The following is a 27,741-nucleotide window of genomic DNA, read 5'->3' as shown; positions in this document are numbered from 1 at the left end:
TTGTGCTGGAGGCCCAGGGAGAACCTGTGAGCCAAACCTAAGTTTCTCATCTATCTCAAATATGCTTTTTGTCGATGTCCAGGGTTGCTGACACTGGACAAGGCAGCCATAGCTCAGTGGAAATTTAAGACAATCAGGTTAGCAGGAATGGCCTTGTGGTAAAGATGATGCAGAAGCAAGACGCAACTATAAAAGAAACCACCCCTGCCTCCCTGCCCCCCCAAAAAAAAAGAAAAGCTCCTTCCAGCCCACACCCCGTGCCTCACTGTTGGCCCACACTGAGGCGCTCAGACTATAAGAAGCACTATGGAAAGCCTGAGGGCTGAACCCAGGGACACCCCCTAGGCCATAAGAGGTGGGATCCTCTGGGGCTAAGCCTTGGCCTGTTGGCTTGGTGGACAGGATAGGAGGGACCAAATCCTTGGTGCATAGGGGCTCTTTCTAGTGGAGCTCTGTGCGGGTAGAGAGAGCAGTGTTATTCAGACTTCCTTCTGAAGCCTCCTATCCTGCCTGTTGGGAGCTCATTACTCCTCAGAGGAGCGTTTGGCTTCCCTGACCTCGCTGGACCTGCTCAAAGTCATCCTTGTTAGTGTAAGAGGTGACATAGATGAGGAATTCTAAATTAGCACCTGCTTTTGCAGAAGTCCCTGTAGCCTCATTTCTGAGGCCCAGATTGGTTTCACTATGCTTGGTTTCTGAGCACCAATTGATTCATTCTTGGGGAGAGCATGCAGCAAGAAGAAACCCATTGATAGGCAGTGCATGGAGCCCTGGTGAGCCGCCCTTTGAATTTTTTTTGTGGCTTATTTTATTTTTCATAGGAAAGAAGTAAATGCCTGGAGTGGGGAAAAGGGGTGAGAAATCCAAGCACCAAGTTTGCGAGAAACCATCTCTTTTGAAGACCTCTGATATGTGTCTATTTTTTTCTTTACCACCAAGCAGTTAATTTTGACATTATCTGAAGATACAGTCAGAATCCCACAGGTTAAGGGATTGGTCCTACAAGACTCCATGCACCACACCCCTCCATTTCAGATGCTGTTTCCAAGTCCAGATCATCACCTGTGCTTCTGATTGACCAGCTGTATATCAGAAGTTCCCACGAACTCCTTCTTGGGCTCAATTAATTTGCTAGAGCAGCTTACAGAACTCAGAGAAACATTTTACTTACTGGATTACAGGTTTATTCTAAAAGGGCTATAACTCAGGAGCAGCCAGATGGAAGAGCTGCATAGAGCAGTGTATGTAGGAAGGGGCGAGGAGCGTCCATACTCTCTCTCTAGGCTTGCCGCATTCCCAGCACCTCCTGCTCACCACCAACAAGCTCCCCAAAGCTAGTCCTTTTGGATTTTTATAGAGGCATCATTACATTACATTGATCGACTAAATCATTGGCCTTTGGTGACTGAACTCAATCCTCAATCCTTATCCTTTTTTCTCCCTCCCTGGAGTGGGGTGGACTAAAAGTTTCAACTCTCTAATCACAGGGTTGATTTCCTTGGCAACCAGCCCCCATCCTCAGGTTATCTAGGGGCTTTCCAAAACTCATATCATTAGCATGACAAAAGACACCTAATAACTCTCATCACTTAGGAAACTCCTAGGGTTTTAGAAGCTCTGTATCAGGACAAAGAAGAAGATCAAATACATATATTTTATTATAAATGACAATACCATAGACCTTTATTGGGGGAATCCTCCCATCCTCCAATCAACCAATCAGCAAGGCTTCATTGAACAATTCCCACGTTCTAAACTCTACAAGAGCTTTAAGAAAAGATAGTGAGAAAAAAAAAAAAGAAAAGAAAAGATAATGAGAGGTAAAAGAAGCACCTTGGAGACAAAGGTCCGGACCTTGAGAAAGTAGCTCCAGGACAGGGCCATACAAGCCAGGTGCCCTGTAAGCGGTACTTGGCAGGAACTGAGTTGCCATTAAGACAAGTGAGGATGGGAAAAACCTCAGAGTTTTGCAATCCCCAGCTGCTAAACTCTACAAAAGGGAAAGAACAGAGGTAGAGGAGCTAGAAACCCTTGGTGATGCCTGGGTTCTGCCCCTGAATTGCTGCGTGATGCCAATTGGGGCACCAGCCTCCCCAGGTCTTCCCTGATCTGAAGGATGGATTTGATGACGTTTGCCCTGCCTACCTTTGGGGGTGCTCGAGAGGATGTAATGAGACTGGGTATGGAGATGAAACATCTCAGGGAGTTACTGAGAAACTATTGTTGCTGAGAAGGTTTGGTCAGCGAGACCTTGGAGAGCACCAGGAAGGAACAGCCACCCCAGTGTCACATGTCCTCAAAAACTGTTGTTTTCTTGGATCTCACTTCTCCTTGCCTTTGTCTAACTACGATGTCCTTCTTATCCTCTAAGACCTGGATCAGACCCCACTCCCCCAGGGAGCCTACCTGAGCTTCCTTATGCTGGGCCCCATTGTCTTAATGCCTAGTGGCCAAGCTAACCATTTGTGTGAACCTCCTCTGCTGCACCAGGAATGACTAGGAGCGAAGACTTATTTTATGTATCTCTAAATCCCAGAACACACAGAAGGTTCCCATTTGTGGATGTGAGCTGGATGTGATGACCTCACATCCTCCCTGGAGGCTCCGCGCAGAGAAGAGGTTCTAGGCCCTCAAAGCCTAAACAGACCGCTCTTCCTTCCAGGGTGTCTTACTCTCTGCTAAGTAAGGATTCGGAGGCTGTTTCTGATTTGGAAATTGCAGCCAGAGTGCTTTTGGTGCTGTTTTCCAAAGTCAACATTCCCAAGCTGAACTGGAGTGGAGAGGAAACAGTGCCCCTGGACCTCGGAAGAAAGGATCAGTGTGGTTCCATTATTCAATTAGGCTGAAGAACGCTCACAGGCGTATCCTGAACGAAGGGTGGTGGGGGCACCAGGGAAGCCAGACGTTACATGTTATTGGACCATCCTCCGGATCTAGAGAGGGAGCCTGGGGTGGGAAGAAGAACATGGGGCGAAAGGTCAGGGTGCTGGCCTCAAAGATGCCACTAATTATGTGCATTTAGTCATTCAGGGCCTCTGTTTTGTCATCTGCCAAATGCGGATATGTTGTTATTTCCCAGAATTGTTGTGCGACTCAATTTAGGCAATCCTTATTTAAAAAAAAAGGGGGGGGGGTTTGAAAATCTCCCAAGCCCCACTGTGGTCAAATGGAAGATACATGGGGTCATTTCTGATCTCTACAGTCCTGGTTAAGTCTCAGCCTTCTCTGGACCTCAGATTCTTCAACTGAAACAAATCAGGTGTCGGATTGGATTGTCCTGATAGCCACACAGAGTTCAAAATGTTCGTGTTAGCTCTTTTGATCAGCAGAGACTGAGAAGAGACACACACATAATTGGTTTATATTCCAAAACACACTGGTTGACTGGCATTTGCATAGTCATGAATTATTGCTATTGCCAACCTAATTAAACATTCATAAAATGCTGAGCACCCCTCTTGGCCTTGTACTTATTGACATTTTATTGTTTGGCTCTTGTATTATCATTGACTTTGTGGATGTGCATGACTGTGATCCATCTAGACCAGCACTATCCAATAGAAATATTACATAAGCCACATATATAATTTAAAATTTTCTAGTAGCCACATTAAAAGAAGTAAAAAGAAGTAAGATAAATTGATTTTAACAATGTGTTATTTATCCTAGTATATCAAAGTAGTATTATCTTTGCATGCAAAATATAAACCATATTTGTACTTTTTTTAATATAATATACTGAGAGTCTGTGTCAGTTTTCATCAGACACATTTCAAATGCACAATGGCCATATGTGGCTAGTGGCTACCATATTGGATAGAGCGGGTCTGGATTGTAAGGCTCCTGAAGGCAAGGATTGTATTCTGTGGTATTTTAGCACTTGCACGCTGCTCTAGAGTTTACAGGCCCTTTTTGATATGTCATCCTCCTTCAATCCTTACTCTTCTATGGCAAAGTTGATATAGTTACTGATGCCATTTTATACACAAGAAGTCTGAGGCTTTGAGGAGAGCAAGTGCTTGTCCAAGGCCAAATAGTAACGCACATGGGCTTGGAGCCTAGCTGTCCTGAGGTTCCAAAGGTAGAGAGAGTTCTAATAGGGCAGCTGCCTTCATTTACTGGTCCACTTAGCTGTGGCTCCACTGGTTGGCTCATCTAGGTGGACACCGTGCCTCATGCTGACATGGACAAGGCATCTCCTCCTCCATTTTGCAAGGAGATGGAAATGGAGGTTGTTTCCTTGTTAGGTTTCTCTCTCACTTTCTTTCTCTTTCTTTCAAGAGAAGGATAAGGCTGGAGGATGACTCTAGCAGGATTGTCAGTATCTTTATCAGTCTATCTACAAGCCTACTTCAGCATCTCTGTCGGGACCCAGGGCTGGGTACATTCCTGCATTTCAGACTGTGTTTCCCCTCCTCGTTATCTCCCAATTCTGTGAGTCCCCCTGCCTGGCTCCTCTTTCCTCCTTGGTCTGTATCCTCTAGCAGAGCCTGGAGATGGTTATCACACACACTCTCCATTAGATCTGACTTTAGCCAAACTAAACACAGTTTTCTCTCTCATGTGGTGATCTTGGCTTATTGTTTTTAAGAACAGACATCCCATTTGCTTTTCTGATGAGGACTCTCATTCTGAAAGCCTAGGCCTTCCTGCTGCCTTGGTCTGTGCCACTCCGAGGGGAGCCTGGTGTACTAGCAAAGCCCTTAGCTACAAGCTACTCACCTGTGGTATCAGGTGATAGTTCTAGAAAATCAGTAAGGAGGTCCTGGACTTGAGGGCAGGTGGAGGAGATGCAGGAGGCAGAGCCAGAAGCCATTATCCAGTGTTGATGCTCACTTGGAAATGCCTGGCTAGGAGGCAGCACTGGCGCTGAGGAGGAAGCAAGGCACAGAGTTCGAGGCTCCTGCGCTGAAGTAGACAATACACAGTCAGGGCTCTGGGAGGGAGAGGAGTTCTGAGGAGGGGCCCCTCACAGGCAGGGACCACAGCCCATGTTCTGCTTACAACTGCCCTTGGTGTGTGGGCACTTAAGAAATCACAGAATCCTTGGGATGAAGGAAATCTGAGACATCAGCTGTTCTGATCCCCCTGCCCAAAGCCAACCTAGCCCACACAGTGCGCTCAGTCAGTGCTCCGGAAAGTCCTAATGCTTCTTGGTGGGGTGGGGGTGGCGGGTTCTCTTGCATAGGATTGTCCTGTGCAAGATTTGGGATAATTATACTAGAAAATGACTCATTATTTATCTGAAGTTCTGAAGTTCAAATTTAACTGGATGGCATTATTTTTATTTGCTATATTTGGCAACTCTATTTAGGACCTCTGCCAGGAAAGGAAAGGGGGCCTCAAGGGGAAGGGATTTCTCCCACCCACTCACCCACCATTTTAATCAGACCAGCTCTGCTTCTATCTATCGGTGATAGCTAAAACAAAACTAGCAGCCAAACCAATCCCTCCACCCCCACCCCGTGGTCTGTGATCATGGAGACTCCTAGGCATTACAGCAAGAGATCTGGGCATAACACTATTCATGGCCGAGTTATTCATTCTCCCTAAATAGATGAAAGTCATGTTAAAGGAGGAGTGTAAATCTCTCCCGATAACCACCCTAGGCGTTTTGTTGTTGTTTTGTTTTTTAAAGGAATCCATCCACAAGGCAATGAGTTATGGGTGAAGAGGAGATAAGCTTGCGGGAGGGATGCCTCCACAGTCCATCCTGCCCTCAAGTTATCCAAAGACCTTCAGACCAGAGGGCACGCTCCCTCACCTCATACAGCAGCTGCCACTGGGCTGGGAAGAGGCACTAGGACCATCCCCGGATGGATGCTGTGGGAGCCTGTGAAATTAGCAAGGTATGGGGAAGGACCTCAGGGGTTAGGAATTGACACTTAGAATGGGGAGTGGGGGACCCCAAGGGGAAAGCATGGAAATGCTTCGGGTTCCCACCCCTCAGGGGGAAAGGACTAGAGAGAAGCAAGGGCAGGAGAGGAGAATCAGGGAATGAGGAAGCATCTTCATCACCCTCTTTCTGTATTTATATGCTCACCAATACTTGCTGTTTTCTGTTGTTGGGTGGGTTGGTTTTTTTTTTTTTATTGGAGTTCAATTTGCCAACATATAGCATAACACCTAGTGCTCATCCCATCAAGTGCCCCCCTCAGTGCCCATCACCCCCCCACTCCCCACCCACCTCCCTTTCCACCACCCCTTGTTTGTTTCCCAGAGCTAGGAGTCTCCCATGCTCTGTCCCCCTCTCTGATACCTCTGACTCATTTTCTCTCCTTTCCCCTCTATTACCCTTCACTATTTCCTATATTCCCCAAATGAATGAGACCATATAATGTTTTTCCTTCTCTGATTGACTTATTTCACTCAGCATAATACCCTCCAGTTCCATCCACACCGAAGCAAATGGTGGGTATTTGTCATTTCTAATGGCTGAGTATTGTTTTATAGTAGCCATCCTAATGGATGTGAGGTGGTATCTTATTGTGCTGTTGATTTACATTTCCCCAATGATTAACAAAGTTGACCATGTCTTCAAATGCTTATTAGCCATTTGTATATCTTCTTTGTAGAGATATCTATTCAAATCCTTAGTCCATTTCTAAAAATTGGGTTGAGGGGTTTTTTGTTGTTTTGAGTTGTAGGAATTCCTTATATATTCTGGATATTAACTCCTTAGCAGGTATATGATTTGCAAGTATTTTCCCCCGTTCTTTGGGTTGCCTTTTCCCCTGTTGACTCTGTTCTTTGATGCACGGAAGTTTTTTATTCTGATGTGGCCAGGAGATTGTGCTTCCTCCTCCCTACCCCCCATCATAAATTGGTGAGGAAGTCAGCAGGAGGCCAGTCTTTGAGACAGGAGTTAGATTCCAGGGCAGGAAGCATGAGGCTCAGAATGGAGGTACCCACCAGAGCCTTTTAGGTTCCTGGAAACACCCACATGTGAGGAGAGCTTCAGTATTTGAAGCATGTGGTAGGGAAGCTGCGGCCTGCTGCGCATGGGTGCTTCTCTTTGAGGCTAGAAGTGTGGGGCAAGGGTGTGACCTGGTCATTATAAGCTGCCAGTAGTTGGAGGATCTGACCAAAAATGCCCAGGGACTAAGCACTTTGCCCTGACTGATGAGTACTTTGAAAGGCCCAAGTGACTGCACTTCTGAGAAATCTGCTCCAGGGTAGAACTCTCAGTGGAGCTGTGGAGAACAGGCCCTTGTCTCTCTCTCCCTGAGCAGAAGAGAAGGGGCTGGCCTTGTGTGCCCAGCCAGTCATTGGGAGAGGGAGGAGGAGAAGCCCCTGTTCCTGTGTCAACAGGGCCATGGTGAGAGACAGTAAGTACATTGGGCAGACTGATAAAATTGGCACCATTTCTAGTGGATTCTCTTTAAATACATGTTCCCTTTTTCTTTGGAGGAGAGCTGAAGCTGTGTGTGAAGGGCACAGAGAGAGAATTTTCCAGGCCAGTGAGAGTTTCTTCTCTGGTTTCAAGAAATGAGTCCCATTCTCGCTCCAACTTAGGTTCCCCTCTCAGTAAAACAAGAGCCCCAAAATTCACTGTGGCCTTTACGTGCCCTGAAGGGCCATCCATCATTGCCTTAGAATGACCCTTGGGGGCTCCTGCTACCCACAGAGCCCTGAGGGGAGTTCAGTAAATGCAGTTTTCTCTATCCTGATGTATCATTGCTCAGTTTAGCAGGGCAAGGTGCCCTTGTAGGTTGGGCCACTAAGTTGCCAGGCCGGCCACCCCAAAAAGTGGTACTGCCCCTGGGAGGAGGAGCCCTGACTGTCTTTTGCATCAGAGATTCCAGCCTCTCACCGGCATGGTGGTGGGCAAGCCTTACTTCTCCCCTCTGTTCTAAGTTATAAGTCCGGGGAAGGAGGTCATAAAAGACCCAGCTGGATGGTGGGGTTCCGTGGTAGTGCTGGTGAGGCTGCTGTAGACAGTAGGGAGAAAGTCCCCTCGTACCATCCTTGAAGTCTGAGGGTTTGGGATCAGTGAAGAGAGGGGAGACAGTCTAAGGCAGAGGAGTTCTTAGTGGACTGGGAATAGGTTTGGAGGGGGACAGTGGTGGGAAGAGAGGCTGGCAAGGCCCAGATCATAGAAGGCCTTGAAAGTCATGCTGCGTATGGTCCTGAAGCTGAGACTTTGAACAATTGCTTGCTATTTCTGATGGTCCCTAGATTCCCCTTGCAAAGAAGCAACCTTCCACACTTCCCATCCTGCGCCCTTCCTCACTTAAAGCTTCTCAGCAACTTGGAAAACCAGTCTTCCTTCTTGGTATTGCCCATGGCCCCTAGGAATCTAGATGTTTCCCCTGCTGGGAAGGAGCTTACAAACAATAGTTTGTGATGAAATGCAATTTTCTCTTGAAAGCAATCAGTGCCTGCTAATTTCTATGCACACAGTTGCTTTCAAGAATAAATTCCAAGCTCCATACAATATCCCATAAACCATATCAAAATAGGTTTTTCTCCTTATGCATTTTCTTTTTAAACAGGTTCAGACTTTAGCCTCAAAGTAGTGAAGGATCCCAAAGTACAAACTCCTTCCTCATTGTAGATATGAAGGTTTACAGATGAAGTTCCAGATTTGAATGCAACTTATGTTGTTGATGGACTAGTCAGTGATGCTACCAGCAAACTCTATGCTGCCATTTCCAGGTGAGAGACAAGTGAGAAAGTGCTGGTGCCTCTAGATAATCTGTGGGATTCCAAAAAGAGGATGAGAAGAAGTTCAAACAAAATAGGGATAGCTAAAGGAGAAGGAGGAGGAGGAGAGGAATGGAGGGAGGAAGAGAGGAGCAAAAATTCTAGGGCATTGGAGAACCTTGATGGTGTGGGAGATGGGAGGGGAGGTGGGGCTCATTCCAAAGTGTAGAAGCCAGGAACCTGAGAAGGAGCCTCAGAAACACTAAAATATGACAGTGATTATTTTGTAATTCTGCTGAAATTTTGCATCAGGAAGGAGGGCTGCCCTGCCCCTAGAACCCAGAGCTTGTATTTTATCCTTTGCTTCTATTATGGGGTATGTGGGTTAGCCTGAGAAGATACCAGCAGGAATAATAGGATTTCACTGGGGAGATGTGTTCTGTTAACTGATTTCTGGGATGCAGAGGACTTGTAACTGAGGCTCCCTGAGTCTGTATCCAGGTGGGCCTTCCTTAGAACATGATGTTGGCATAGGAAGGTAGTTTGCTTAAGAGACAAATTCAAACATCCAAAATGATTCCCCTTAGTACGACTATTGAGCAAGGAGATTCCCAGATACATACAAAGGTTCGTCTTCAAGATGTTTATACACCCATATTCATAGCACCATTATTCACAGTAGCTAAAATATGGAAGCAGCCCAGTGTCCACCGATGGATGGAAGGATAAACAGAATGTGATATATACATACATATAAGAGAATCTTATTCAGCCTTAAAAAGAAAGGAAATCCTGACACAGGCTACAACATAAACGATGCTTGAGGACATTATTGCTAAGTGAAATAAGCCAGGTACAAAAAGACATATAATGTATGATTCCACTTACATAAGGTACTTAGAGCAGTCGCGTTCATAGGGGCAGAAAGTGGAATGGTGGTGGCGGGGGGGTGGGGCGCTGGGGGCAGGAGGGAATGTGGAGTTCTGTTTCATGGATGCTGAGTTTCCATTTTATAATGAAAAGAGTTCTGGAGGTGGTCGTACAACATTAGGAATGTATTTCACACCACTGAGCTGTACACTTGAAATGATTAAGGTGGAAAATTTTATGCTATGTAGATTTTATCACCATAAAAAATAATATCCCTGGGCCCTGAGTGGCTCAGTCGGTTAAGCGTCTGCCTTTGGCTCAGGTCATGATCCCAGGGTTCTGGGATCAAGCCCCACATCAGGCTCCCAGCTCAGCAGGTAACCTGCTTCTCCCTTTCCTCCCCACTCATGCTCTTTATTGCTATCTCCATCACTATCTCTGTCTCTGTCTCTCTCTCAAATAAATAAAATATTTTTTAAATAAATAAATAAATAAATACACACACACAAAAAAGTTTATTTTCAAACCACTGACACCTGACCAGTGAAAAAAGGCTATGAGCCAGAGGAATAGAGAACCTTGCAGTGACTACCTGGGTCTCTTGAATATTCTTCAGGTGGAAGGATGGAACAATTCTTAAATCATTGGGGAAAAATTAGATTGTTTATGAAAATGCCAGGTAGAGAAAATTTTTCAGGTCTGTGCTGTGCCTTTTTTAAAGATTGAAGCCCATGTAAGCGTGAGATCCCTTGGACTGGAGGTTTTCCAACTTTCCTCAAGATAGAATGGTGACCATGGCAGGGGTCAGGAGGAAGTTAGCATTTCTCAAAAGAGACTCTGCTCTCAGGAGTCCCACTGCACATTCTGGCATGATCCCAGGGGATCCCAGGAAGTTCAGGGCACTGAATGAAAATCCGGGATTCACATCCCTCTCTACCATTTACCAAGCAGAAATATTGGAAAAATGACCAAACCTTTCAGAGCCTCAGTCTCCGCATCCATAACAAGGGATATATCAGGGAGCTTTTACTGAATAATAAACTACTTGAAAACACGATGGCTTCAGACAGCAACCACTTACTATTTCCCATGATTCTTCAGGGTAGCTGGGCTTCAGGTGTGCTCTGCTGTGGCTAAGGGGGGGATGGTCTAGGCTGGCCTCCCTCCTGTGCCTGTGGCCTCAGCCAAGGGGCTAGAATGGCTTGGATCTTTCCCCATTTGGCCTCTCTTCCTCCCCGAGGGTTGCCTGTGCCTGTTCACATAGTGGTAAAATGGTTCAAAGCTGCAAGAGAGGGCAAGCCCTGATGTACAAGCACTTTTCCAGCCCCTGCTTTGTGTTTGCTAATAATGCCTCATTGGCCAAGGCAAGAAGATGGTCAACACCACATTCAAAGGATGGAGAAACAGAGTCCACCTTTCGATGCGATGAGGTGCAAAATATTGTGGCTTTTTATCTTTTATTTATTTATTTATTTTTTGTAATCTGCCACAAAAGATAATGACAAAATCTACCCCTGGGGGTTGTTGTGAGGCTCATTTGAGATAACACATAGACGTAAGGTTCTTGGCCTGGCCCTGGCACGTAGTAGGCCTTCCACGAATGCAAGTTTCCTTTCTTGCTTCATCTCCTTCGTGATTAAGAACACGTCTTTATGAAAGACACAATGGATCTGTTGACTCTAATTCCATTCTCTTTCAGAACACATGGAAATTGAAGCCATGTGGGGCTTAACAAGAGATCAAATAGTGCCTTAAACGTCCCAGGGCAGCAGCCGTGTCCCTAGAGTCTGGGCGGCCCCTGTGATGGGGGCCTGCCCCGCCTGGTGCTCTGGGCCCCTCTCCTCCCAGACTGCTGCAGGTCGGTCTTTTTTTCATTACAAATTGCTCATAAGCACACACATCCCCAGATGCCCGCATAAAAGCTGGTATTAAAGTTGTGTAATGGTGGTGTGAGCCTTGTTATGATTAGGGCAGCAGTAAGCTGTTCCCCAGAGCTTGGGGCTCCAGTGGGAAAGGCCCCGGTAAGCTGCGCACACTCCCCAGTACAGTCTGACCCTTCCCCCACCCCCTTCTCCACCCCTACCCCTACCCCTACCCCCAGGAAGGCTGGAGCGGGGAAGATACTGGACTGTGCAATCTGATGGTGAACCAACTATCAAGGGAATAAGAATCTGTGGCAACAGACACCCAAACAAGAGAAATCCAAAGGACAGAAAAGCAGCATTTGAGATTTGCAGAGGACTCTGCTGATAAGTGCTTTCTGAGGCAGGTACCACAGTACTTGGCACCTGTCAGAAGACCATGCCCTGCATCTGGATGGCACTTCCCAGGGACCAACCTTCTCATTCTCACAGCCTGATAAGCCTTGCAGGCAGCTTAGTCCCATTTTATGGTTGTGGACACTGAGGCTTTAGAACCGTGTTATTCATTTTCCAGGAGTGCTCTTCCCTCTGCATTTGGAGGCCCCTCCTGCTCCTTGATCTTGATCCCAGATGACAACACTAGAGGACGCGTGAATTAATGACCTCTGGAATAAGCCATCGTTAACAAGTATGAGTGTGTGTTGTGTGTGTGATCATACATAGGATAATAAATCATTCTTAGCCTCTTGCCATGATAGCATCTAGAGTCCTTACAATGACTGATGCAAATCTCATGATGAGAAGCTGTAAAAACCTGAATCTGGAGCTAAAAGAAGTTTCAAACTAGGAAACAGGCCACTACTTCTAAGGAAACTGGTCAGAACCAGAATGGAAGAGAAGTCAAGCGATCATGGCCAGTATTTGGAGGGCTATGATAATGATGATTATAATACTCAACATTTGTTAGCCCTTTTCTGTATTCCAGAAACTGGGCTAAAGGTTTACATGGATTGTTCCCGTTCGTTATCTCCAGCACTGCCACCCATGGTATAGTGTTCCCACATAGGTGGCTTTTTCCGCCTGGCACGTGGTTGCTCATCCTTCCGCACACCCTTGCTGGAGGCAGGTCCATGTGATGAGTTTTGACCAACTGTTGGTGAATGGAAATGATGTGTGTCATTTCTGGGCCAACGCACTGAAGAGTCTCTGCGAGGCCCTCCAGAGCTCTGTTCTGTACCTGGAAGCATGTGGTGGACAGGGATGACACATGCTTGAAGATGACTGGATTATTGAGCTTCCATGTGAGGGAAAAATGCCTCAGGAGGTCACTGGACCTGTAGCCAGCTTTGCTCCAATAAGAAATCAGTGTTTGTTGTTTCCATCTACTGAAATGTGGGGGCTATTTGTTACTGCAGCCGAATCTAGCATGTTCTGCCCTGGGCACACAAGTCATAATGAGAAAAAGCAAAAGTCATGAGCGGTCGGAAGTGATGAAAGGAATTTCCAAACAGGAGGTGACCTGATGATCACAATTTAGGGGCTTAGATGTGGAGGGAGACGAAGCACATGGCAGTGGCCAGTCAGGTCACTTGAGGTTCGAGCTTCTCCAACATCTGTCTCATGGAGGGGCAGCCTCGTTGCCCGCCCTGCCTGGCATCACCATCACTTTTTTTGTGTGTCTCCGGAGGACAGCTGCTTCACCTTGGGAGTGCAGAGGGCAGGATGGGAAGGGACAGCTGGTGTGGCTGTGGGGACGATGCTGCCAAGGAGGGGCCAGCAAAATTCTCCGTCTCCCTCCCAGATCCCCCCAGCCTGTGGCCCTGACAGCTTCCTCAGCACTGACTTTCCCCCAGCGGGCCCCTCCTCCGGGGCCCCACTTTAAAATGAATGCCACGTGCCCAGAGATGGGGGTTGCCATTCTAATGGGTTTTTTACTGTCTAGTTCAGACAGATGGCTGTGGCATCAGTTTATAGCCGTTTGCAAAACTTGCCTGGACATAAGATTATCTGGGGCCATAGAACAGACCCTGTCTCCCACCACCCCCCTCAGATTCTGATGTCGTGGATTTTCTGTGGGGCCTGGGGCTCCACATGTTTAACAAGCTCTCCAGAGGACTTCTTTCTGGCAAGATTTGGAAACGGTGACTCATGCAGTGCCCGGGTAGTCCGACTGAGCTGTCTGGAGAGTGAGGCTATGGGTCCTGCGCAGGTTCTTCGGCGTCCTGCGTAGAGCATGAAGCTCTTGCCCTGAACTCCCCTTCAGCCAGAGAAACCCTTTTGTCTGTTTCATTTCTTTACTTTAAACAGAGTAAGTTTTACTTAAACTTTAAAAAAAGAATTGTCCAGTCCTTCAAGATGAAAACCCCTGGTTTACTACATTCTTCGGGATTCCCTTGGAGAACCCAAGTGAGAAATTGCTCTGGAGTCTCCCTTCTAGGAACATCCATGATTCTTCTGACAAATGGTTTGCTTTTTTACCTTGGTGACCTTGTCAGTCTTGTAACTGACAGTATCATCCCCTTTGCTCTGGCATCCGGGAAGCACAGAGCCAAATTGGCAGTTCCCCTTAGCAAAGATTTTATGTAACAGCTAGGATTCGTCTTATTTTTCTACCCTCATTTTCCAGTCATTTGTATCTCATGTGCATTCCTACATATATTTTCCACGAATTTTATTTGGAATGAGGTGGGACGGATGTAAATAAAGGTAATTCTGGGGTAATAATTTTACAGAATCATTGACTCAGAGTTTCAGCTCGTGGGAACTACAGGAGCTCAGAGAGAGGACAGTGCACCCTCCTCAAGAGGCCCTGAGGCACAGAGAAGGGAAGTGATGCTCTAGGGTCAGGGGACAGAGAGGCAGGTTAGAGGGAAGCCAGGCATCCTGAGGCCAGCAAATTCTGGTACTGAACACTGCCCGGTGGGTGGGGGTGTGTGGGTGTGGGGCCCCCTCCAGCCTGGCATACTTTCGTGTTGCCCAGAAACAACTCTCTTAGCACCTGAGACATTTGTCAGTATAGGGAGTTACTTCCTTTGGGTCTTGAGAACTCTTAAGTGTTCAGGATCTCAATGAAAGCACAGATTTCCCTGGGAAGGAAGCAAGCCTCAGGTGTCTCAGCCAGCTCCAGGGGAGTTTCAGGGTGGGATGCACAAAATTCCTGGGAAAATGGGTGGGCCGGGCTGTCCCAATGCCTGAGGGGTCAAGCCAAGAGTGGGGTGTATGTGCTTGAGGTAAAGGAAGCAAAAACCGTGGCTCTTCCCTAAGGGTTGGGGCCTCCATGCGCCTTCCTGAGGCTCGGACTGTGATATGGGACAGAGAGTAGAAAGCCCATGTGGCAGCTCTGCCAAAGGCCAGCTGGGCCAGAGTGCCCAGGGACTTCTGTGTGCCCTTGCAAATATTGAGCCCCTGTCCCTTGTGGAGGCAGAGAGCGCCAGAGTGCTCCATGTGAGGCTGTGTGGAGGACCCTGAGAGCGAGAGGGGCAGGGAACATTCCTGGACAGAACTCAGCAGCCCTGAAACCTCCTCCACGGATGGTTCAGGTTTGGGTCCTTCTCTTACCTCTTGGCACAAAGATCCCGTGGCGGCAGGGAGCCTTGTGCCGTTGTGTCCCTCCAAGGGTCCCAGCCTTGCCCTGGACTTTCATGAGACACACGTGCGTGTGGATGTGCCTGAGTGTGAGTGTGAGGCCTGGCGGGCACGCAGAGGCCCGCTGACGTCTATTACATGGGGAAACATCTGTTTTCTGCAGAACATCCAGTGTCAGATGTTTTACTACAAGGAAGCCCTTTTAAAAAATAAAACGAAAATGGGACATGGAAATCGAGGTAACCGCATTTTAAATGTTCATGGAAGATAAAGGTTTGACCACAAGTGTTTCATCAAATGGAAGATACTAGAAAAAAGTTTAGGGATGCCCTTTGGCTGTCCTCACCTGTGCGGTGAGACCTCGCAGAGTCTCACCTCATACGGCACGGGGCCTGCGGGCAGCTGGAAGGTTTAGCAGTGTGTTCTGGATGCTGGTGCGCAGCAAGCAGCCCCACCATTGGGCCGGGCCGGCCCTGACCACTGGGAGGGAGGGACTTGCTCAGATGAGAAGCCCAGACTCCAGTGTGATGGGCAGATGGCACCAGGGTGTACAGCAGCACAAGGCTCGCGGCCACCTCTGGCGGGTGGGCCTCTGACTGGTTCCCAAGCTGTGGGCTGGCTTTGGGGTGGGGGGCAGGAGGGGGGCAGGAGGGCCTGGCCTACTTGCCCCTTTGTTCCAGCGCAGAAAGGCCCCTTCATGTCCTCCCTGTGAAAACAGAAGGAGCCAGGGGCTGAGCCTCGTGCTGAAGGTGCTCTAGCCTCTCAGAAGACAACCTTTTTGCCCATTTCAAGGCTTCTTCCTCCCAAGGACTAATGCATCCTGGTATTTTGGCACATTTTCTCAGAGGAAAGCTTTTCCCATGTTACAGATGGGAAAATTGTCGGGGGGCAGGAGGGTGTCCTAAACCTCCTGACACAGTTCTGAGGTGGCCTGGCATGCCAGCAGAGGGAAGGGCTGAATCATCCTGCTGGGGTTCAGAGAGGAAGGTGGGGACTTGTGATGAGTTCCCCCACCCCCAGGGTGGCGCCCCTTCTCTTCTCTCTGCAGTCTTGAGCCACTCACTAGTCTTTGGATCTGGAGTAACTTTTCCATTTTAGGGCAATCCCTCATCTCCCCAGCCCATCGCAGGGACTTATCTCTCTGCCCATCAGCCGCCCGTGTCCCCCGAAGCACATAAAGTGTAGGATGGAGTGAGAGATCAAGTTGAATTATGTGACCTGCAGTTTATGGCGGGGGCCCTCCAGACATCCGATCCAGTGTCTGAGCTCAGTTACCTCGGCTCTGGCCGCTGGCTGGTCAGACTTGGTGCAGAGGGGGCGGTTCTTGAGAGTGAGGATGCTGGGAAGGAGGGGAAGGTGCAAGGACTGTGAGCTCCACGCAGCAACTGGTCCTGGGCATGCTTTGGGTCTCCGTGGCCTCGTTCCTGATCATCCCTGAGCCATTCCAGGGGGTGGCTGGAAGAAGGCAGTGAGATGGAGCCTCTGGGGGCTGCTTTGGCACGCCCACAAACTGGGTTTGGGGACAAGAGGTTATCCCTGTTCCCCCCGCCCCCAGCCCTGACCCAAGCCATGGTCATCTTGCTGAGTTAGCAGGAATTAAAACGTTAAAGGGTTTTCAGGTAGGGCAGTGAAACCAAAGGTACTTCTAGATTCACAAACCTCTCATGCTATCAAATATGCTGGAGGGTTCTGCTCGGCCCCCAGCTCAGTCTTTTTCAGAGCTACCATGGGCCAGCTGCTCAGCAAAGAGTTGCCCACAGAGCAACGTACTGTTTTCTTCGGCACAAGGACATAGGTACATCTGCAAAACACTGAGGTGTGCCACTCTGGCCAGGATCCTTCCCAAAGTTTCTTGTGGCCCAACACTCTGATTCTGGGGGCCCCAACGTATATTAGGCCAACATGAAAGGCATGAGGATCTCTGAAAGCTTCAGCAACCAGGTGTTAGAACTAACTGACCGCTTAGAGCCAGGCCCAAGCTAGGGTCTCAAGAGATGTTTGTTGGATGAGTAACTTTGAATAGGAATCAAGAGACCCAGATCCTCATTCTGGTTCCGTCATTTGCTAAGTGTCTTTAAATAAGAGGGCCAGCTGTCCTGGACAACTCCAAGGGCTGCTTTGAAGAGCAAATAAGAGAGTGTGATGTGAAAGTGTGTTATGTCCTGCATCTTCAAGTAGGCACTTATGTAACCTTTTGTTCTCAGAGGCTCACCCTGATAGGCAAATGTGACCCCTGTTCACACAAAGGCATCCAACCCTTCTCAGACTGGTTTCTATTCCAGCCACTGTAGACTCTTTGGCTGAGAGTTGTATGTGTGCATGTGTGCGTTGGGGTGTGAAGTGTGTGATGTGTATGAGTATGAGATGTGTGTATACATGTGTGTTTGGGTGTGTGTGCATGCACCTATAATGTGGGTGTGTGAGGTATGTGTGGTGGGTGCCAGGTGTGGTGTGTGTAGGCCCATGTGGTGTGTGGGTGGTGTGGGTGGGGATGAGATGGAGTCTCGTTCAAGGAGAGCCCTTTATCTTCAAGATCTTGGTTTCTCTCAACATTTGTCTCTTTTTTTGTTTTTAAAGATTTTATTTATTTATGTATTTATTTATTTATTTTCGAGAAAGAGAGCAGGAGAGCACAAGTAGGGGGAGCTGCAGGCAGAGGAAGAGGGAGAAGCAGACTCCCTGCTGAGCGGGGAGCCTGATGCAGGACTTGATCCCAGGACCCCGGGATCATGACCTGAGCCAAAGGCAGACCCTTTACAAACTGGGCCACCCAGGTGCCCCTCAACATTTGTCTTTCTTACCCAAAGACCTTAGGTCTTTAGCACAGGCCTAGACAGCCACATCTGTCTCCATACCACTCTGCATCTAGCCAGCTGGAATTGGTTTCAGTTCTTCAGAAAGGTGGAGCTTCTCTTCTTTGGATCCAGCCTTGTCCTTGTTGGTAATAACAAAATAATGATAGCTCATATTGTTCTAGAACTTTCCACATAGAAGCCATTTCTCAATAATAAAATTGCTGCCAACATCATAGTCATTTTGCTAAGTCCCTTTACGTGCCATAAACAAATGACTAAGAAAAAAAATGTGGCACTGATGAGGAAGGGTTAAAGTTTATAATATGTAAAGAGCTCTTACAGATCAATAAAAAGTGTGTCCCAAAAGGAAAGTGGACAAAGAACAAGAATTAACCATTTGTAAAATCAATCTCATTACTCCTCCCACGGGCCAATCCCCATTTTTAGGATGAGGAAACTGAGGCCCAGAGAGGTTAAGTAACTGAATTTATACAGCTGGTGATCCCAGGCAAGAATATGAATCCTCAGGGGTTTAAAACCCAGACAGGGTTATTATCATTCTCATTTCATAGATGAGAAAATTGAAGTTCTGTCTACAGTTGAACCCACACTACTGAAAGGTGTGACACCTGCTTAGTCTGCTTGCTCACAGACTGAAGAAGTGGTGGGCACAGGAATCTGAGAACTGGAATTGGGGTTTGAGGAAGGTGGGTGCTGACGGTGCTTGGGCAGACTGAAGTTTAAATTGGTCAAATGTAAGTCCTGCCTCTCCCATGGTCACCCAGCTGGTGAGTGGCTGAGCCAGGCCTCCAACCCAAGGCCTCTGAACATAGAGCACATGCCCTCCTCTGTGCCTGGTAAGGGCCCTTCCCTGGCCTCAGCCTCCTGCGCACTGGGGCGCCCTGGCAGGAGCGCGGAGGACCCAGTGAAGGGGAAGCTTGATTTTTGCAGCCTACTGATTTGTGGTGGGGACCTGATCTGGGGAGATCTCTGATTCTTTGACTCAGAAATTAGCATGTAAGTGCAGAGATGTAATAGCTAACCAGAGACAAGGTCTCTAACAAACCCAGTAAGGTTTAAGTGTGTCTATTTGTAAACCCAGTAAGGTTTAAGTGTGTCTATTTGTAATCTGAAATGACTTGGCTGGGGGGCTGGGGCTGCAGGGCCCTTCTTTCTTAAATATGTTTGCTACTGGCTGCTGAGGGAGCCTTCCTGTCTGTGTTATTAATATGATATAGGCCTTTGGTTTCCAGTATCATCTCTCTGGAATTTCTGTTTCAGACCCTGTGCAAATGAACATAATCCCCTGGCAGGAAAGGCGTTTCAGAGTCCTGGCATCAGGCTTGGAGGCTCTGGGCTTCACGTGAGGAACGTGAGGAACGCAGGATGCTGTCACTCTGGGGCTTGGCTCAGTCAGCACCTCCCCCGCCTACCCCCCACCGTGAGGATCTGATTGAAATCTGGACCAGCAGGGAGGAAGCTTTGGGTGCTCTTGCTGGAAGGGAGGAGGCTGGCTCATGAGGGCTGTCATCCAGTGACTCTCCCAAGACAGAGGATGCAGAACAAGTTTCTAAATATCTCAGGACAACTAGGAAGGGTTGGGTTGGGTCACTTTCAAGTTCTTGAGCAGCAGAACAAATCTTTACTCCTTAAATAAGACTGTACTGTACTTCCCATATTTTCCCAAATCATTCTACATATAGAACAGAATTATTGTTGGACATAAGGAAAGAGGACAAGGCTACTTACAGCCAGAGGAAGGGTCCGAGGGCTCTGGCTGTCCCAGTGGCTGAGTCCACCTATAACCCATCAGGGCTGAGGTAGGGAGACATAAAATGCTCTCCCCAAAGACTGTCAGGCTGCCATTTATTTATTTTACATTTTCTCCCAAATAATATTTAGCAGCTGCCCTGTGTTAGGTAGGCATCTTGTTCGGTGCTGGGGATATGGGGATGGGCAACAGCAGGTACATATTGTCTCTGACCACATGGAACTGACAGTGAAACTGAGGGAGACAGACATATAAGTGGTTCTGTCACCAACTAGCTAAGTGACCCTGAGCAAGTCACTTGACCTCTCTGAGCTTCACTTCCTTCATCTGTCAAATGAGAATAAAAAGTGTGTACTTTATGGGATTGTCGTGAGGACAGAAGGTCACGTTTATTAAACAGCCTCACCCAGTGATTGGCTGGCAGGAAGCACTTAATACATGGGGAGGTGTTTGATACGCAGTAAAAAGCTGGTGCAAGCTTCTTAGATTGTTATTCCCCATCTCTTCCTCTGCATCACCTGATGATGTTTTCATATGGTTTCCCCAAAAGAGACCTTAAACAGTTGCATAGAACTGCTTGGGTCAGGGGTCGGGGGAAAGAAATAGTGACAGAAGTGGGGTGGAAGCGCCTGCTGAATGTACTGATTGTCCTTTCCTGTTCTAGAACATTCTAGTGAAAGTAGACAAGGCTGTTGGCATCTGAAGACTACCGGTCCGAGATCTCCAAACTAGTGTAGGCTTAGAGTGTAGGGAAGTCTATATTTATCCCAAGCTTTCCAGGTGGCTTGGATGCAGAGCTGGTTGGAGGAACACTGTGTGGTTGACAGTTTGGGGGATGGCTTTCCTGTCTCCATCCTACAGCCACGGATCACCAGGGTGCAGAGCCACAAATCTTTTGCCAGCCATGTGGCAGGTACTAACTGATCACAGCTAATTGGATAATGGGTGGGACTCTGGCTTAAACCTGGACAATTAGAATTCCTTGCCAAAAACCTGGAATGAGGATTAAGAAATGGTGTTGTTGGCTAGACTTTTGGATAAAGGAGAAATAATAAATTTAGGACCAGCGGGGAGGCTTTTTTCCACCGTGTGGACTGAGTTAGCAGAGAGACGAGAATGGAGTCATTGGTAGAGGAAGAAAGAGTAAGTCCCGGGTGACCAATGGCTTTCCCTTTCCTGATTCATTCCCTTTCTTAGGCTCGGCCGCTCTTGCCCTCAGGTTCTGTGCGACTATACTTGTATATTTAAGTGAGCGTGAGTTGCTTTCCGTTCCTTGCAACCAGAACACTTCCCATTAATAAAAGAAGGGGAACCTATTTTATTTACCATGAAGGAACAACAGGGTTTGGAGGGTGAAGTGACTGAAACCGGGGCTCGAATTTATGTAGTTAAGTTCAGGGTGTTAAATCCATATCATCGCACTTTACAACTACGTTTTAGCAGAATAGTCTAAACCTTGGACTTGACGCTTTTATGATCTGCTTCTTATACCTGAGAAATTGAGTGTCCTCTCAACCACTGGTCTGCATCCTGCACCAGTGATGATGACGGTCATTTACATTTGCACAATGCCATACAGTTTACAAAGCCCAGGCCCCATTTATAGGACACTATGAACACAAATGTTTGATTTATTTATTCTATGCATCTGCGTTGAGCTATGTGCTATTTTTTTTTAAAGATTTTATTTATCTATTTGAGAGAGAGAGAGAGAGATTGCACCAGCAAAGTGATCATGTGAGGACACAGCCTTAACGGAACGTCTCCAAGTGACCAGCTTACATGGCAGCGGCCCAGCTTTGATTCCTATTCTCACTAATGCGACTTCCTAATCCATAAAATGGAGTTGATAACACTGCTGGTATGTAAGTCAGCATTCTTCAGAGAAACAGAATAAGTCGTGCTTTAGGGAGTTGGCTCATGTGATGGCACAGGTTCAAATCTAACATCTGGAGAGTAGGCCTACAGGCTGGAGACCTCAGGAAGAGATGCAGTCGAAGCCCAAAGAAGGTCTGCCAGCAGAATTCCTTCTTGCTCACAGGAGGTTGCTCTTTGTTCTGTTAAGCCTTTCAACTGATTGGACAAGCCCCACCTGCATTATGGAGGGTAATCTGCTTTACTCAAAGTCCGCTAATTTAAACGTCAATCTCATCCAAAAGACACCTGCACAGAAACGTCCAGAATAATGTTTGATCCAATATCTGGGCACTATGGCCCAGTAAAGTTGACACAAAAAATTAACAATCATAGGGATCCCTGGGTGGCTCAGCAGTTTAGCGCCTGCCTTTGGCCCAGGGCGTGATCCTGGAGTCCTGGGATCGAGTCCTGCATCGGGCTCCCTGCATGGAGCCTGCTTCTCCCTCTGCCTGTGTCTCTGCCTCTCTCTCTCAGATGAATAAATAAATAAAATATTTTAAAAAATTAATGATCATAGCTTGTCTCATGGGACAGGCCTGGAGATTTCATTAGTCAGGAAATGTAAGAAGGGTCTTGCAAATGGTATACTGCTCTATCTGCTGAGAGAGGGGCGAGCTCTGAGAGTCCCCACCCGCCCCTTCCCACAAGCGAGAATGCCCCGGCACACAGAGGGTTAAGGAGCCCTGCCCCCACTGGCTCTTCCACCTGCTGTCTGAACTGTCACTACCCCCTCCCGACCCTCAGGTGAGGAGGGACAGGAGAGGGGCCTGGAGTTGCCTGACACCGGATACTTCCTTCCTGCCTGGATTAGAGTCATATTGTCAATATCATGTCAGTGTTTACCAAATTAACAAATGGACTTCAAGTTAAACACTGGGCGATTTGTGAGATGGATTTTTTAAAAATGTGACCCGGCTCAGGAGATCACTCACAGGTGATGGGCTGTTTGCCTCTTTTGGACTCCTGGCCTTTAACATCATGTCACTTTAAATTGCTTTTCATGGAAAACTGCCTCCCTGCCATTCCTCAGCCTGCACACAGAGCCTCCGGGCAGGCATTTCTGTGCACAGCTGGAGACTCGCCTTGCTGTGGGGCAAACTTCTTTCTTCTGGGCCCAACAGAGACAAATCTCCGCTGGTCAGTGGCTCCAGAATGGAAAATAAAGTGTGTTGAAACACTTCACTCCCCACCAGGAATTTCTACCCACGGAGTGGGGCCAAGCGGGGCAGAGCAGGGCTTCTAGGCAGTCTTGACAGACTGCTAATGAGTGACAGAGAAAGCAGAGGTCTCTCTGAGAGGTGGGGATGACACCAGCATCTGGTCTGGGTGTTCCTTCGGCATCTGGATGCTGGTGGTGTGTCCACAGCAAGACTCCCTGCGAAATGACTGCATCTCCTGGTAGCAGAGAGCCTGCCCCTGTGGGTCAAGCCTGCGCTGCTCCAGGGAGGGATGTGCTGACTTAAGTGCCTCGCAATGATGGGGGACACCTTGACCCCAAGGAGACAGGCTGCTAGGAGCAGTGGGCCTTTGCGGAGACAAAGTGATGAATGTCTTTTGTATGTTTTCTTCCCGAGCCTCGTTTTGTAGCCTATTAATTTTTTAAATGCTATTTATTTTGGAAAGACGTGAAAAGAAAAGAAAGAAGCGGGTTTCAGCACCTTCACCATGTGCCATGCTGCAGTTGTTTCTGTAAGGCAGCAAAGCAGCCGTTTGAAAAGTGAAAGACTTAGGTCAATTATTTTTCTTTCCTTGGCTTACTGGACAGCAAAGCTGGTTTAACTGAATTGACCAGTTGTTTGATGAATCAATCAATCAGCAAATATTTGTTCTGTGAGGCCTGTGAGCAAGGCACTCACTGTTTGATTAAATTGTTTGATGAAACAGAACAAATAGACCTGTCTTCTAGGCCCCTCGTAGACAGTCGAGCTGTGTGCAGCTAATTACTCGACCACCTCTAATTACAGATACACGCTCAAACTGAGCTCTTTTCCTTGAACCAAAAGTTAATCCTGGAAATCTGGTAATGCAATTACTATGCTTGTTTCAACAAGCAAGAGAGAGGCGGAGGGAAAGCAAGAGAGGGAGGGAGAATATGAATATGCCCCATTTATGCAGCCCTACAATGAGGGGGAATTACAAAAAGACTTTTATAGACAAGGGAAAACCAAGGTCTGTAATTGAGGATGATTTGGTGTCCAAGACTTGGCTTTGAAGAGGAGCCGGAACCAACTTTCCTAAGTGGCATTTAATGCACTCCCGTGGGTTTAGCTTTTTCATTAGCTTAGTTTTTAATCGATGTCACAACTCAACGTCAGGAATAGATTTCCAGAAGGAGGAAAGAATGAAAACACTTCGGAAACACACAAAACAACCAAAAAAAAACTCTAAACCACAACAGTGAAAAAAACATGTCTTTTCTTCTAAACATCATCTTAGCATGAGGCAAACTGATCTGTCAGATATGCTTGTCATATCCACATATTTTATAATCCAATATGTTCAGGCAAGAATTTTGGCACCACCTGCCAACAGCAATCCTGAACTTTTCTTGACACTTTGAAGAGCACGTAATATGTTGAGGGGGTTGGATTTGGGGGAGGCCTTAACCCTTTCCTTCAGCATCTAAGGGTCCTTCAGAATAGGACCACCTAAGAACAGCCCCAGAGGAGGGCCTGCCATGGGGCTAGGTGATCATCAGCCTTGAGCTCTGACAGTGGCTACTGCTACAGCCCCAGCGGTGGCCTCTCCCCACTGTGAGTCAGCAGGAGTTTTAAACCTGACCTTCTCTCAGAGATGACCTCACTTGGAATAGCATTGATTGCAATGCAATTCATGGAATCACAGAGTTGCACAGGACTGTTTTGATGATCAAACCCAGTGGTTCTGTTCTCAGCCTTGGGTGCACATTGAAATCACCTGGAATGCTTAAAAAAAGACAAAAACTGATGTCCAATCCCACCCAACACTATTCAGGCAGAAGTCCTGGGTTAGGCCCTGGCTATTGAGACTTTTGCTAAGTTCCCAGGTGACTCTAATGTGATGCTAGGGAGAACCACAGGCCAACTTCCCATTTTATAGATAAGGAAACTGAGGACCCAAGATGGAGGTGACTGCCAGTGTCAGGACCAGGCCTTATATCCAAGCACCAGCTAACTTGGTTCGCTAGGTGATTGTTGAACTCTAACAGAGTGTTTAGTCCTGCCCCTGGACACAGTGGGGTTATAAGAGGAGCCTTGCCCCTGCCCTGAAGGATCATATAGCCTCAGCAGGGTGGCAGAGATAACAGGCAAGGCAGTCAAATGGACACTGTAGGGCAATGTTGAGAGAAGAGTGGAGTGTTGTAATGTCAGATGCTAAGTGCAGACTAACATGTCCTGGAAGAGATACCCACCAGCCTGGGCAGGGTAGAGGGAAGCATCATTGGAATCAGGAACCCACAGGCAAGGCTTAGCATGAGGAGATGTGGCCCATGAAGGGAGGAGAGGGTACTAGCCTTAAGAGGGAAGGGCTTAAGTGACCACTTAGAGGCTGGAATGAGTGATGCATGAGTCATGCACTTTGGTGGCCTTTGCTGGAAAGAGACTAGGACTTGAGAGAAGCACGTGGGGCACAAGGAGGGATTTGGGGAGAAAGGCTGTGGGCCAGTGGGGGAGATCCACACACAGAAGTGAAAGAATGACTGTTGCCCCACACGGAGGGATGTCACTGAAGGATAAAACTAAAGAGTAGAAGGGACACAATATGAAGGTATCTTTGGTGAGAAACCCTGTTCTTACTGGTTGGTGCCCAAGTCATACCAATAGTCAGATATCTCCCTTGCACATCCTTGACCCCATGGTACCAGACCCTGTGGGAGCATAACACTGAGCAGTTTACTTTGGCAAGTCCTGGGCTGCTGCAGAGAAGAAGCAGCGGAAACCCAGTAACTGTCCACGGGGTTGGGTGTGGTGGGCACTCAGAGATGGGTGGATGAAGGGAGGCTTCAAGTCAATGCTAAGAAAAGCTCCATGTTCTCAGACATTCAGCCCGTGGCCTCTGCTGCCGCCCATAGCAGTCGATGGACCACGAGATTTGTGGGATGTCTCCTCTCTTGCCCACATCTTCTCACTGAGGCTCCTCACCCCTTATCTTGTCTTCCCCTGGATTCTTGCATGGTTGTCTGCTTCCTCCCTCGTTTCAGTGGGTCAGACCTGCCTTTACTGCAGTTTGTGTAAGAGCAGACCCAGAGGGCAGCATCTTGGGGCCAGCATCTTGGGCCAAGAAGTGTCTTTTAGCTGGGAAAGAAGGATAGGGTTTTGGTACCAGATTTCCTTCCTTTGGAGCCATTTTGCTCAGAGCCCCTTAGGACCCCACAGGAAGACAGGCATTCTTCTTGGGCCCACTCTCCAGCTATCCTGCCTCCTTTCACATCACACGGTTGTCACTTGATTATTGTCTCCTCCACTTTGCTTTCTCAGTGGGAGCAGCTACTGTGAAGCCACTCCTCTTCTACAGAAGTCGGCTCTACCATAGCACTTGTGTATGCTCTGGAAAGCCCCTGGGACCTCTGTCCTCTGAGCCCCAACAGGAATCCCTCCCAAATTCCATTTTGCAAAACTTGGTTTTAATAGTGAAGCCTGCTCCAAATTCTCGCCTACCCAAAAGTGGAGGAGAACAAACTAAGGATGACATGGCCATCTTGGATTTGTCTTCATAAGGAAGGATTTCTTTTTCTTTGCTCGTGTTCCTTTTATGCTTTAGCCCTGGAAGTGCATAGCTGCGAAACATCTTTGAGATCGCTTGATCTAACACTTCCTTCTGTAGTCAGTGTAGATGAATGGCTTAAAAAAAGGGAGGGGGGGCTGTTGTCATAATAACTGAATTTATTTATTTATTTTTATTTTTTTTATTATTTTTTTTATTTTTTTTTAATAACTGAATTTAAATCTTGATCCCACCACATTGAAGTTTCCTGACTTTGGGCACAGGACTTAACCTCCTTGAGCGGCTGTAATAATGGTCCTTGTTTCATTGGGTGGTACTACATTTAAAGAAGATGATCCAGATGACGTGCCTAGGATACAGCCTGCCATATAAGTATTATTTTATTATTACTGCTATAAATGAAGAATTTGAGTCATGGACATATTTCATAGACTTGCTGAAAACTAGATACCGGGAACCATTTTGTACCTTTTCACATTAGTTAAGTGAACTTTTGGCCAAAGCGTCCCTAATGTCAGAAAAGAGGAGAAACATAAATCCAAGGACTCTCGGGGCTTAGCTCCGTTCCATAAGAGTTAAATGTCTTGGATTTCTATGTTGTCTGAAACAATGCATGCAAATTCTGCATTTTATTTCTTAATGTATCTGTGTTTGTTCCAGTATAGAAATTGTAGTTTCCCCTTCAACTCTTTCTCTCTGTAAGATCAACTCTCCTAAAAGTGATACTTATTCCTAGGATGAGGAACATGTCTAAGAGCGTGTAGCTCCAGTTTGGGGGACACGAAGTTAGTCACGGAGCATCTTAAACCGCAGTGACTGCTCCATGAAGGATGGGACTGGAGATCTCGGGTGGGAGCAAGAGGGAGGAAGTCGCACAGAAGCAGCGCCTCCTCCCTGGGAAGGGGCGAGGCCAGCCATGTGAGATGATAACTTCATCCCTGAAAGCTGGCAGCTTTTTGTTCTTGGCAGACCCAGAGGCCCCTCTGTGGGACTCTCCGGGCTCCAGACTGGGGGATCTGGTCCCGCCATGCCCCAGGGAGGCCACAGTCTGAAAGATGTAGCGTGCCTTGCTGCCTCGAGGCAGATTGTGTGCTGAAACGGAGGCGAGACAGACTGTCAGCGTGGAAACCATGTGGTGACAGCTTCCTTCACCCTCCAGACCTGTCAGCTCAGGGGGGAACTGACAGGCCCCAACTAATAAGGTAAACAAAGGCTTTAGAGCATGGGGGAGGAATGCTGGAATTCCTTCTTGAATGTTTCCCTATTCATAACATGTCACAGAGTTAACGCCTGGCCCAGTGGAGGTAGCGCTTCCTGGTTTTTAAGATCTCCCAAGCCCGGTGAGGGAGAGGCCCGAAGCGCAGAGGCTGAAGCAGCTCTGTCGTAGCTGGCTTGACATCGGGCTGCTTCTTTAGGAAGCCCGTGGCTCCCACGGCTATGCGTTTGAGGGTAAACCCAGACACTAGGCTGGTGGTCAAGGCCTGGTCATGGCTGTGGCCCAGCTTTATCTCCCTCTGCTCCAGTGCTCCCAGCACTCACCTTTCTCATCCTCAAAGTACAGCTCTGGTCCTCTTTGTCCATCGGGACAGCT

The 27,741-nt window shown here is 47.6% G+C and overlaps 2 long non-coding RNA genes across 4 annotated transcripts in view; one reads left to right on the top strand and one right to left on the bottom strand.

Moving 5' to 3' along the window:
* LOC144324068 (uncharacterized) overlaps window positions 1-27,741 on the top strand; it is a 166,952-nt gene that overhangs the window by 63,314 nt on the left and 75,897 nt on the right. The window contains exons 1-4 of one of the 2 annotated variants that reach the window (XR_013389451.1): window positions 5,645-5,849; window positions 8,496-8,658; window positions 11,216-11,374; window positions 11,953-12,066. This is a non-coding gene — a long non-coding RNA (uncharacterized LOC144324068). Of the gene's footprint in view, window positions 1-5,644; window positions 5,850-8,495; window positions 8,659-11,215; window positions 11,375-11,952; window positions 12,067-27,741 lie in introns of those variants that run through there. The other variant, XR_013389450.1, reaches the window with a different exon arrangement.
* Window positions 2,510-10,782, bottom strand: LOC144324070 (uncharacterized). 2 transcript variants are annotated; one of them, XR_013389454.1, is made up of 3 exons: window positions 10,598-10,782; window positions 4,723-4,908; window positions 2,510-2,946 (listed from the first exon to the last, which is right to left on the bottom strand). It is a non-coding gene; the product is annotated as an uncharacterized LOC144324070 (long non-coding RNA). The 2 variants fall into 2 exon arrangements; XR_013389455.1 differs by having other exon boundaries at window positions 4,723-4,869.

This window comes from Canis aureus, chromosome 11 (assembly GCF_053574225.1).
Source record: "Canis aureus isolate CA01 chromosome 11, VMU_Caureus_v.1.0, whole genome shotgun sequence".
NCBI lineage: Eukaryota > Metazoa > Chordata > Mammalia > Carnivora > Canidae > Canis > Canis aureus.
This window is presented reverse-complemented; position numbering and strand designations above follow the sequence as displayed.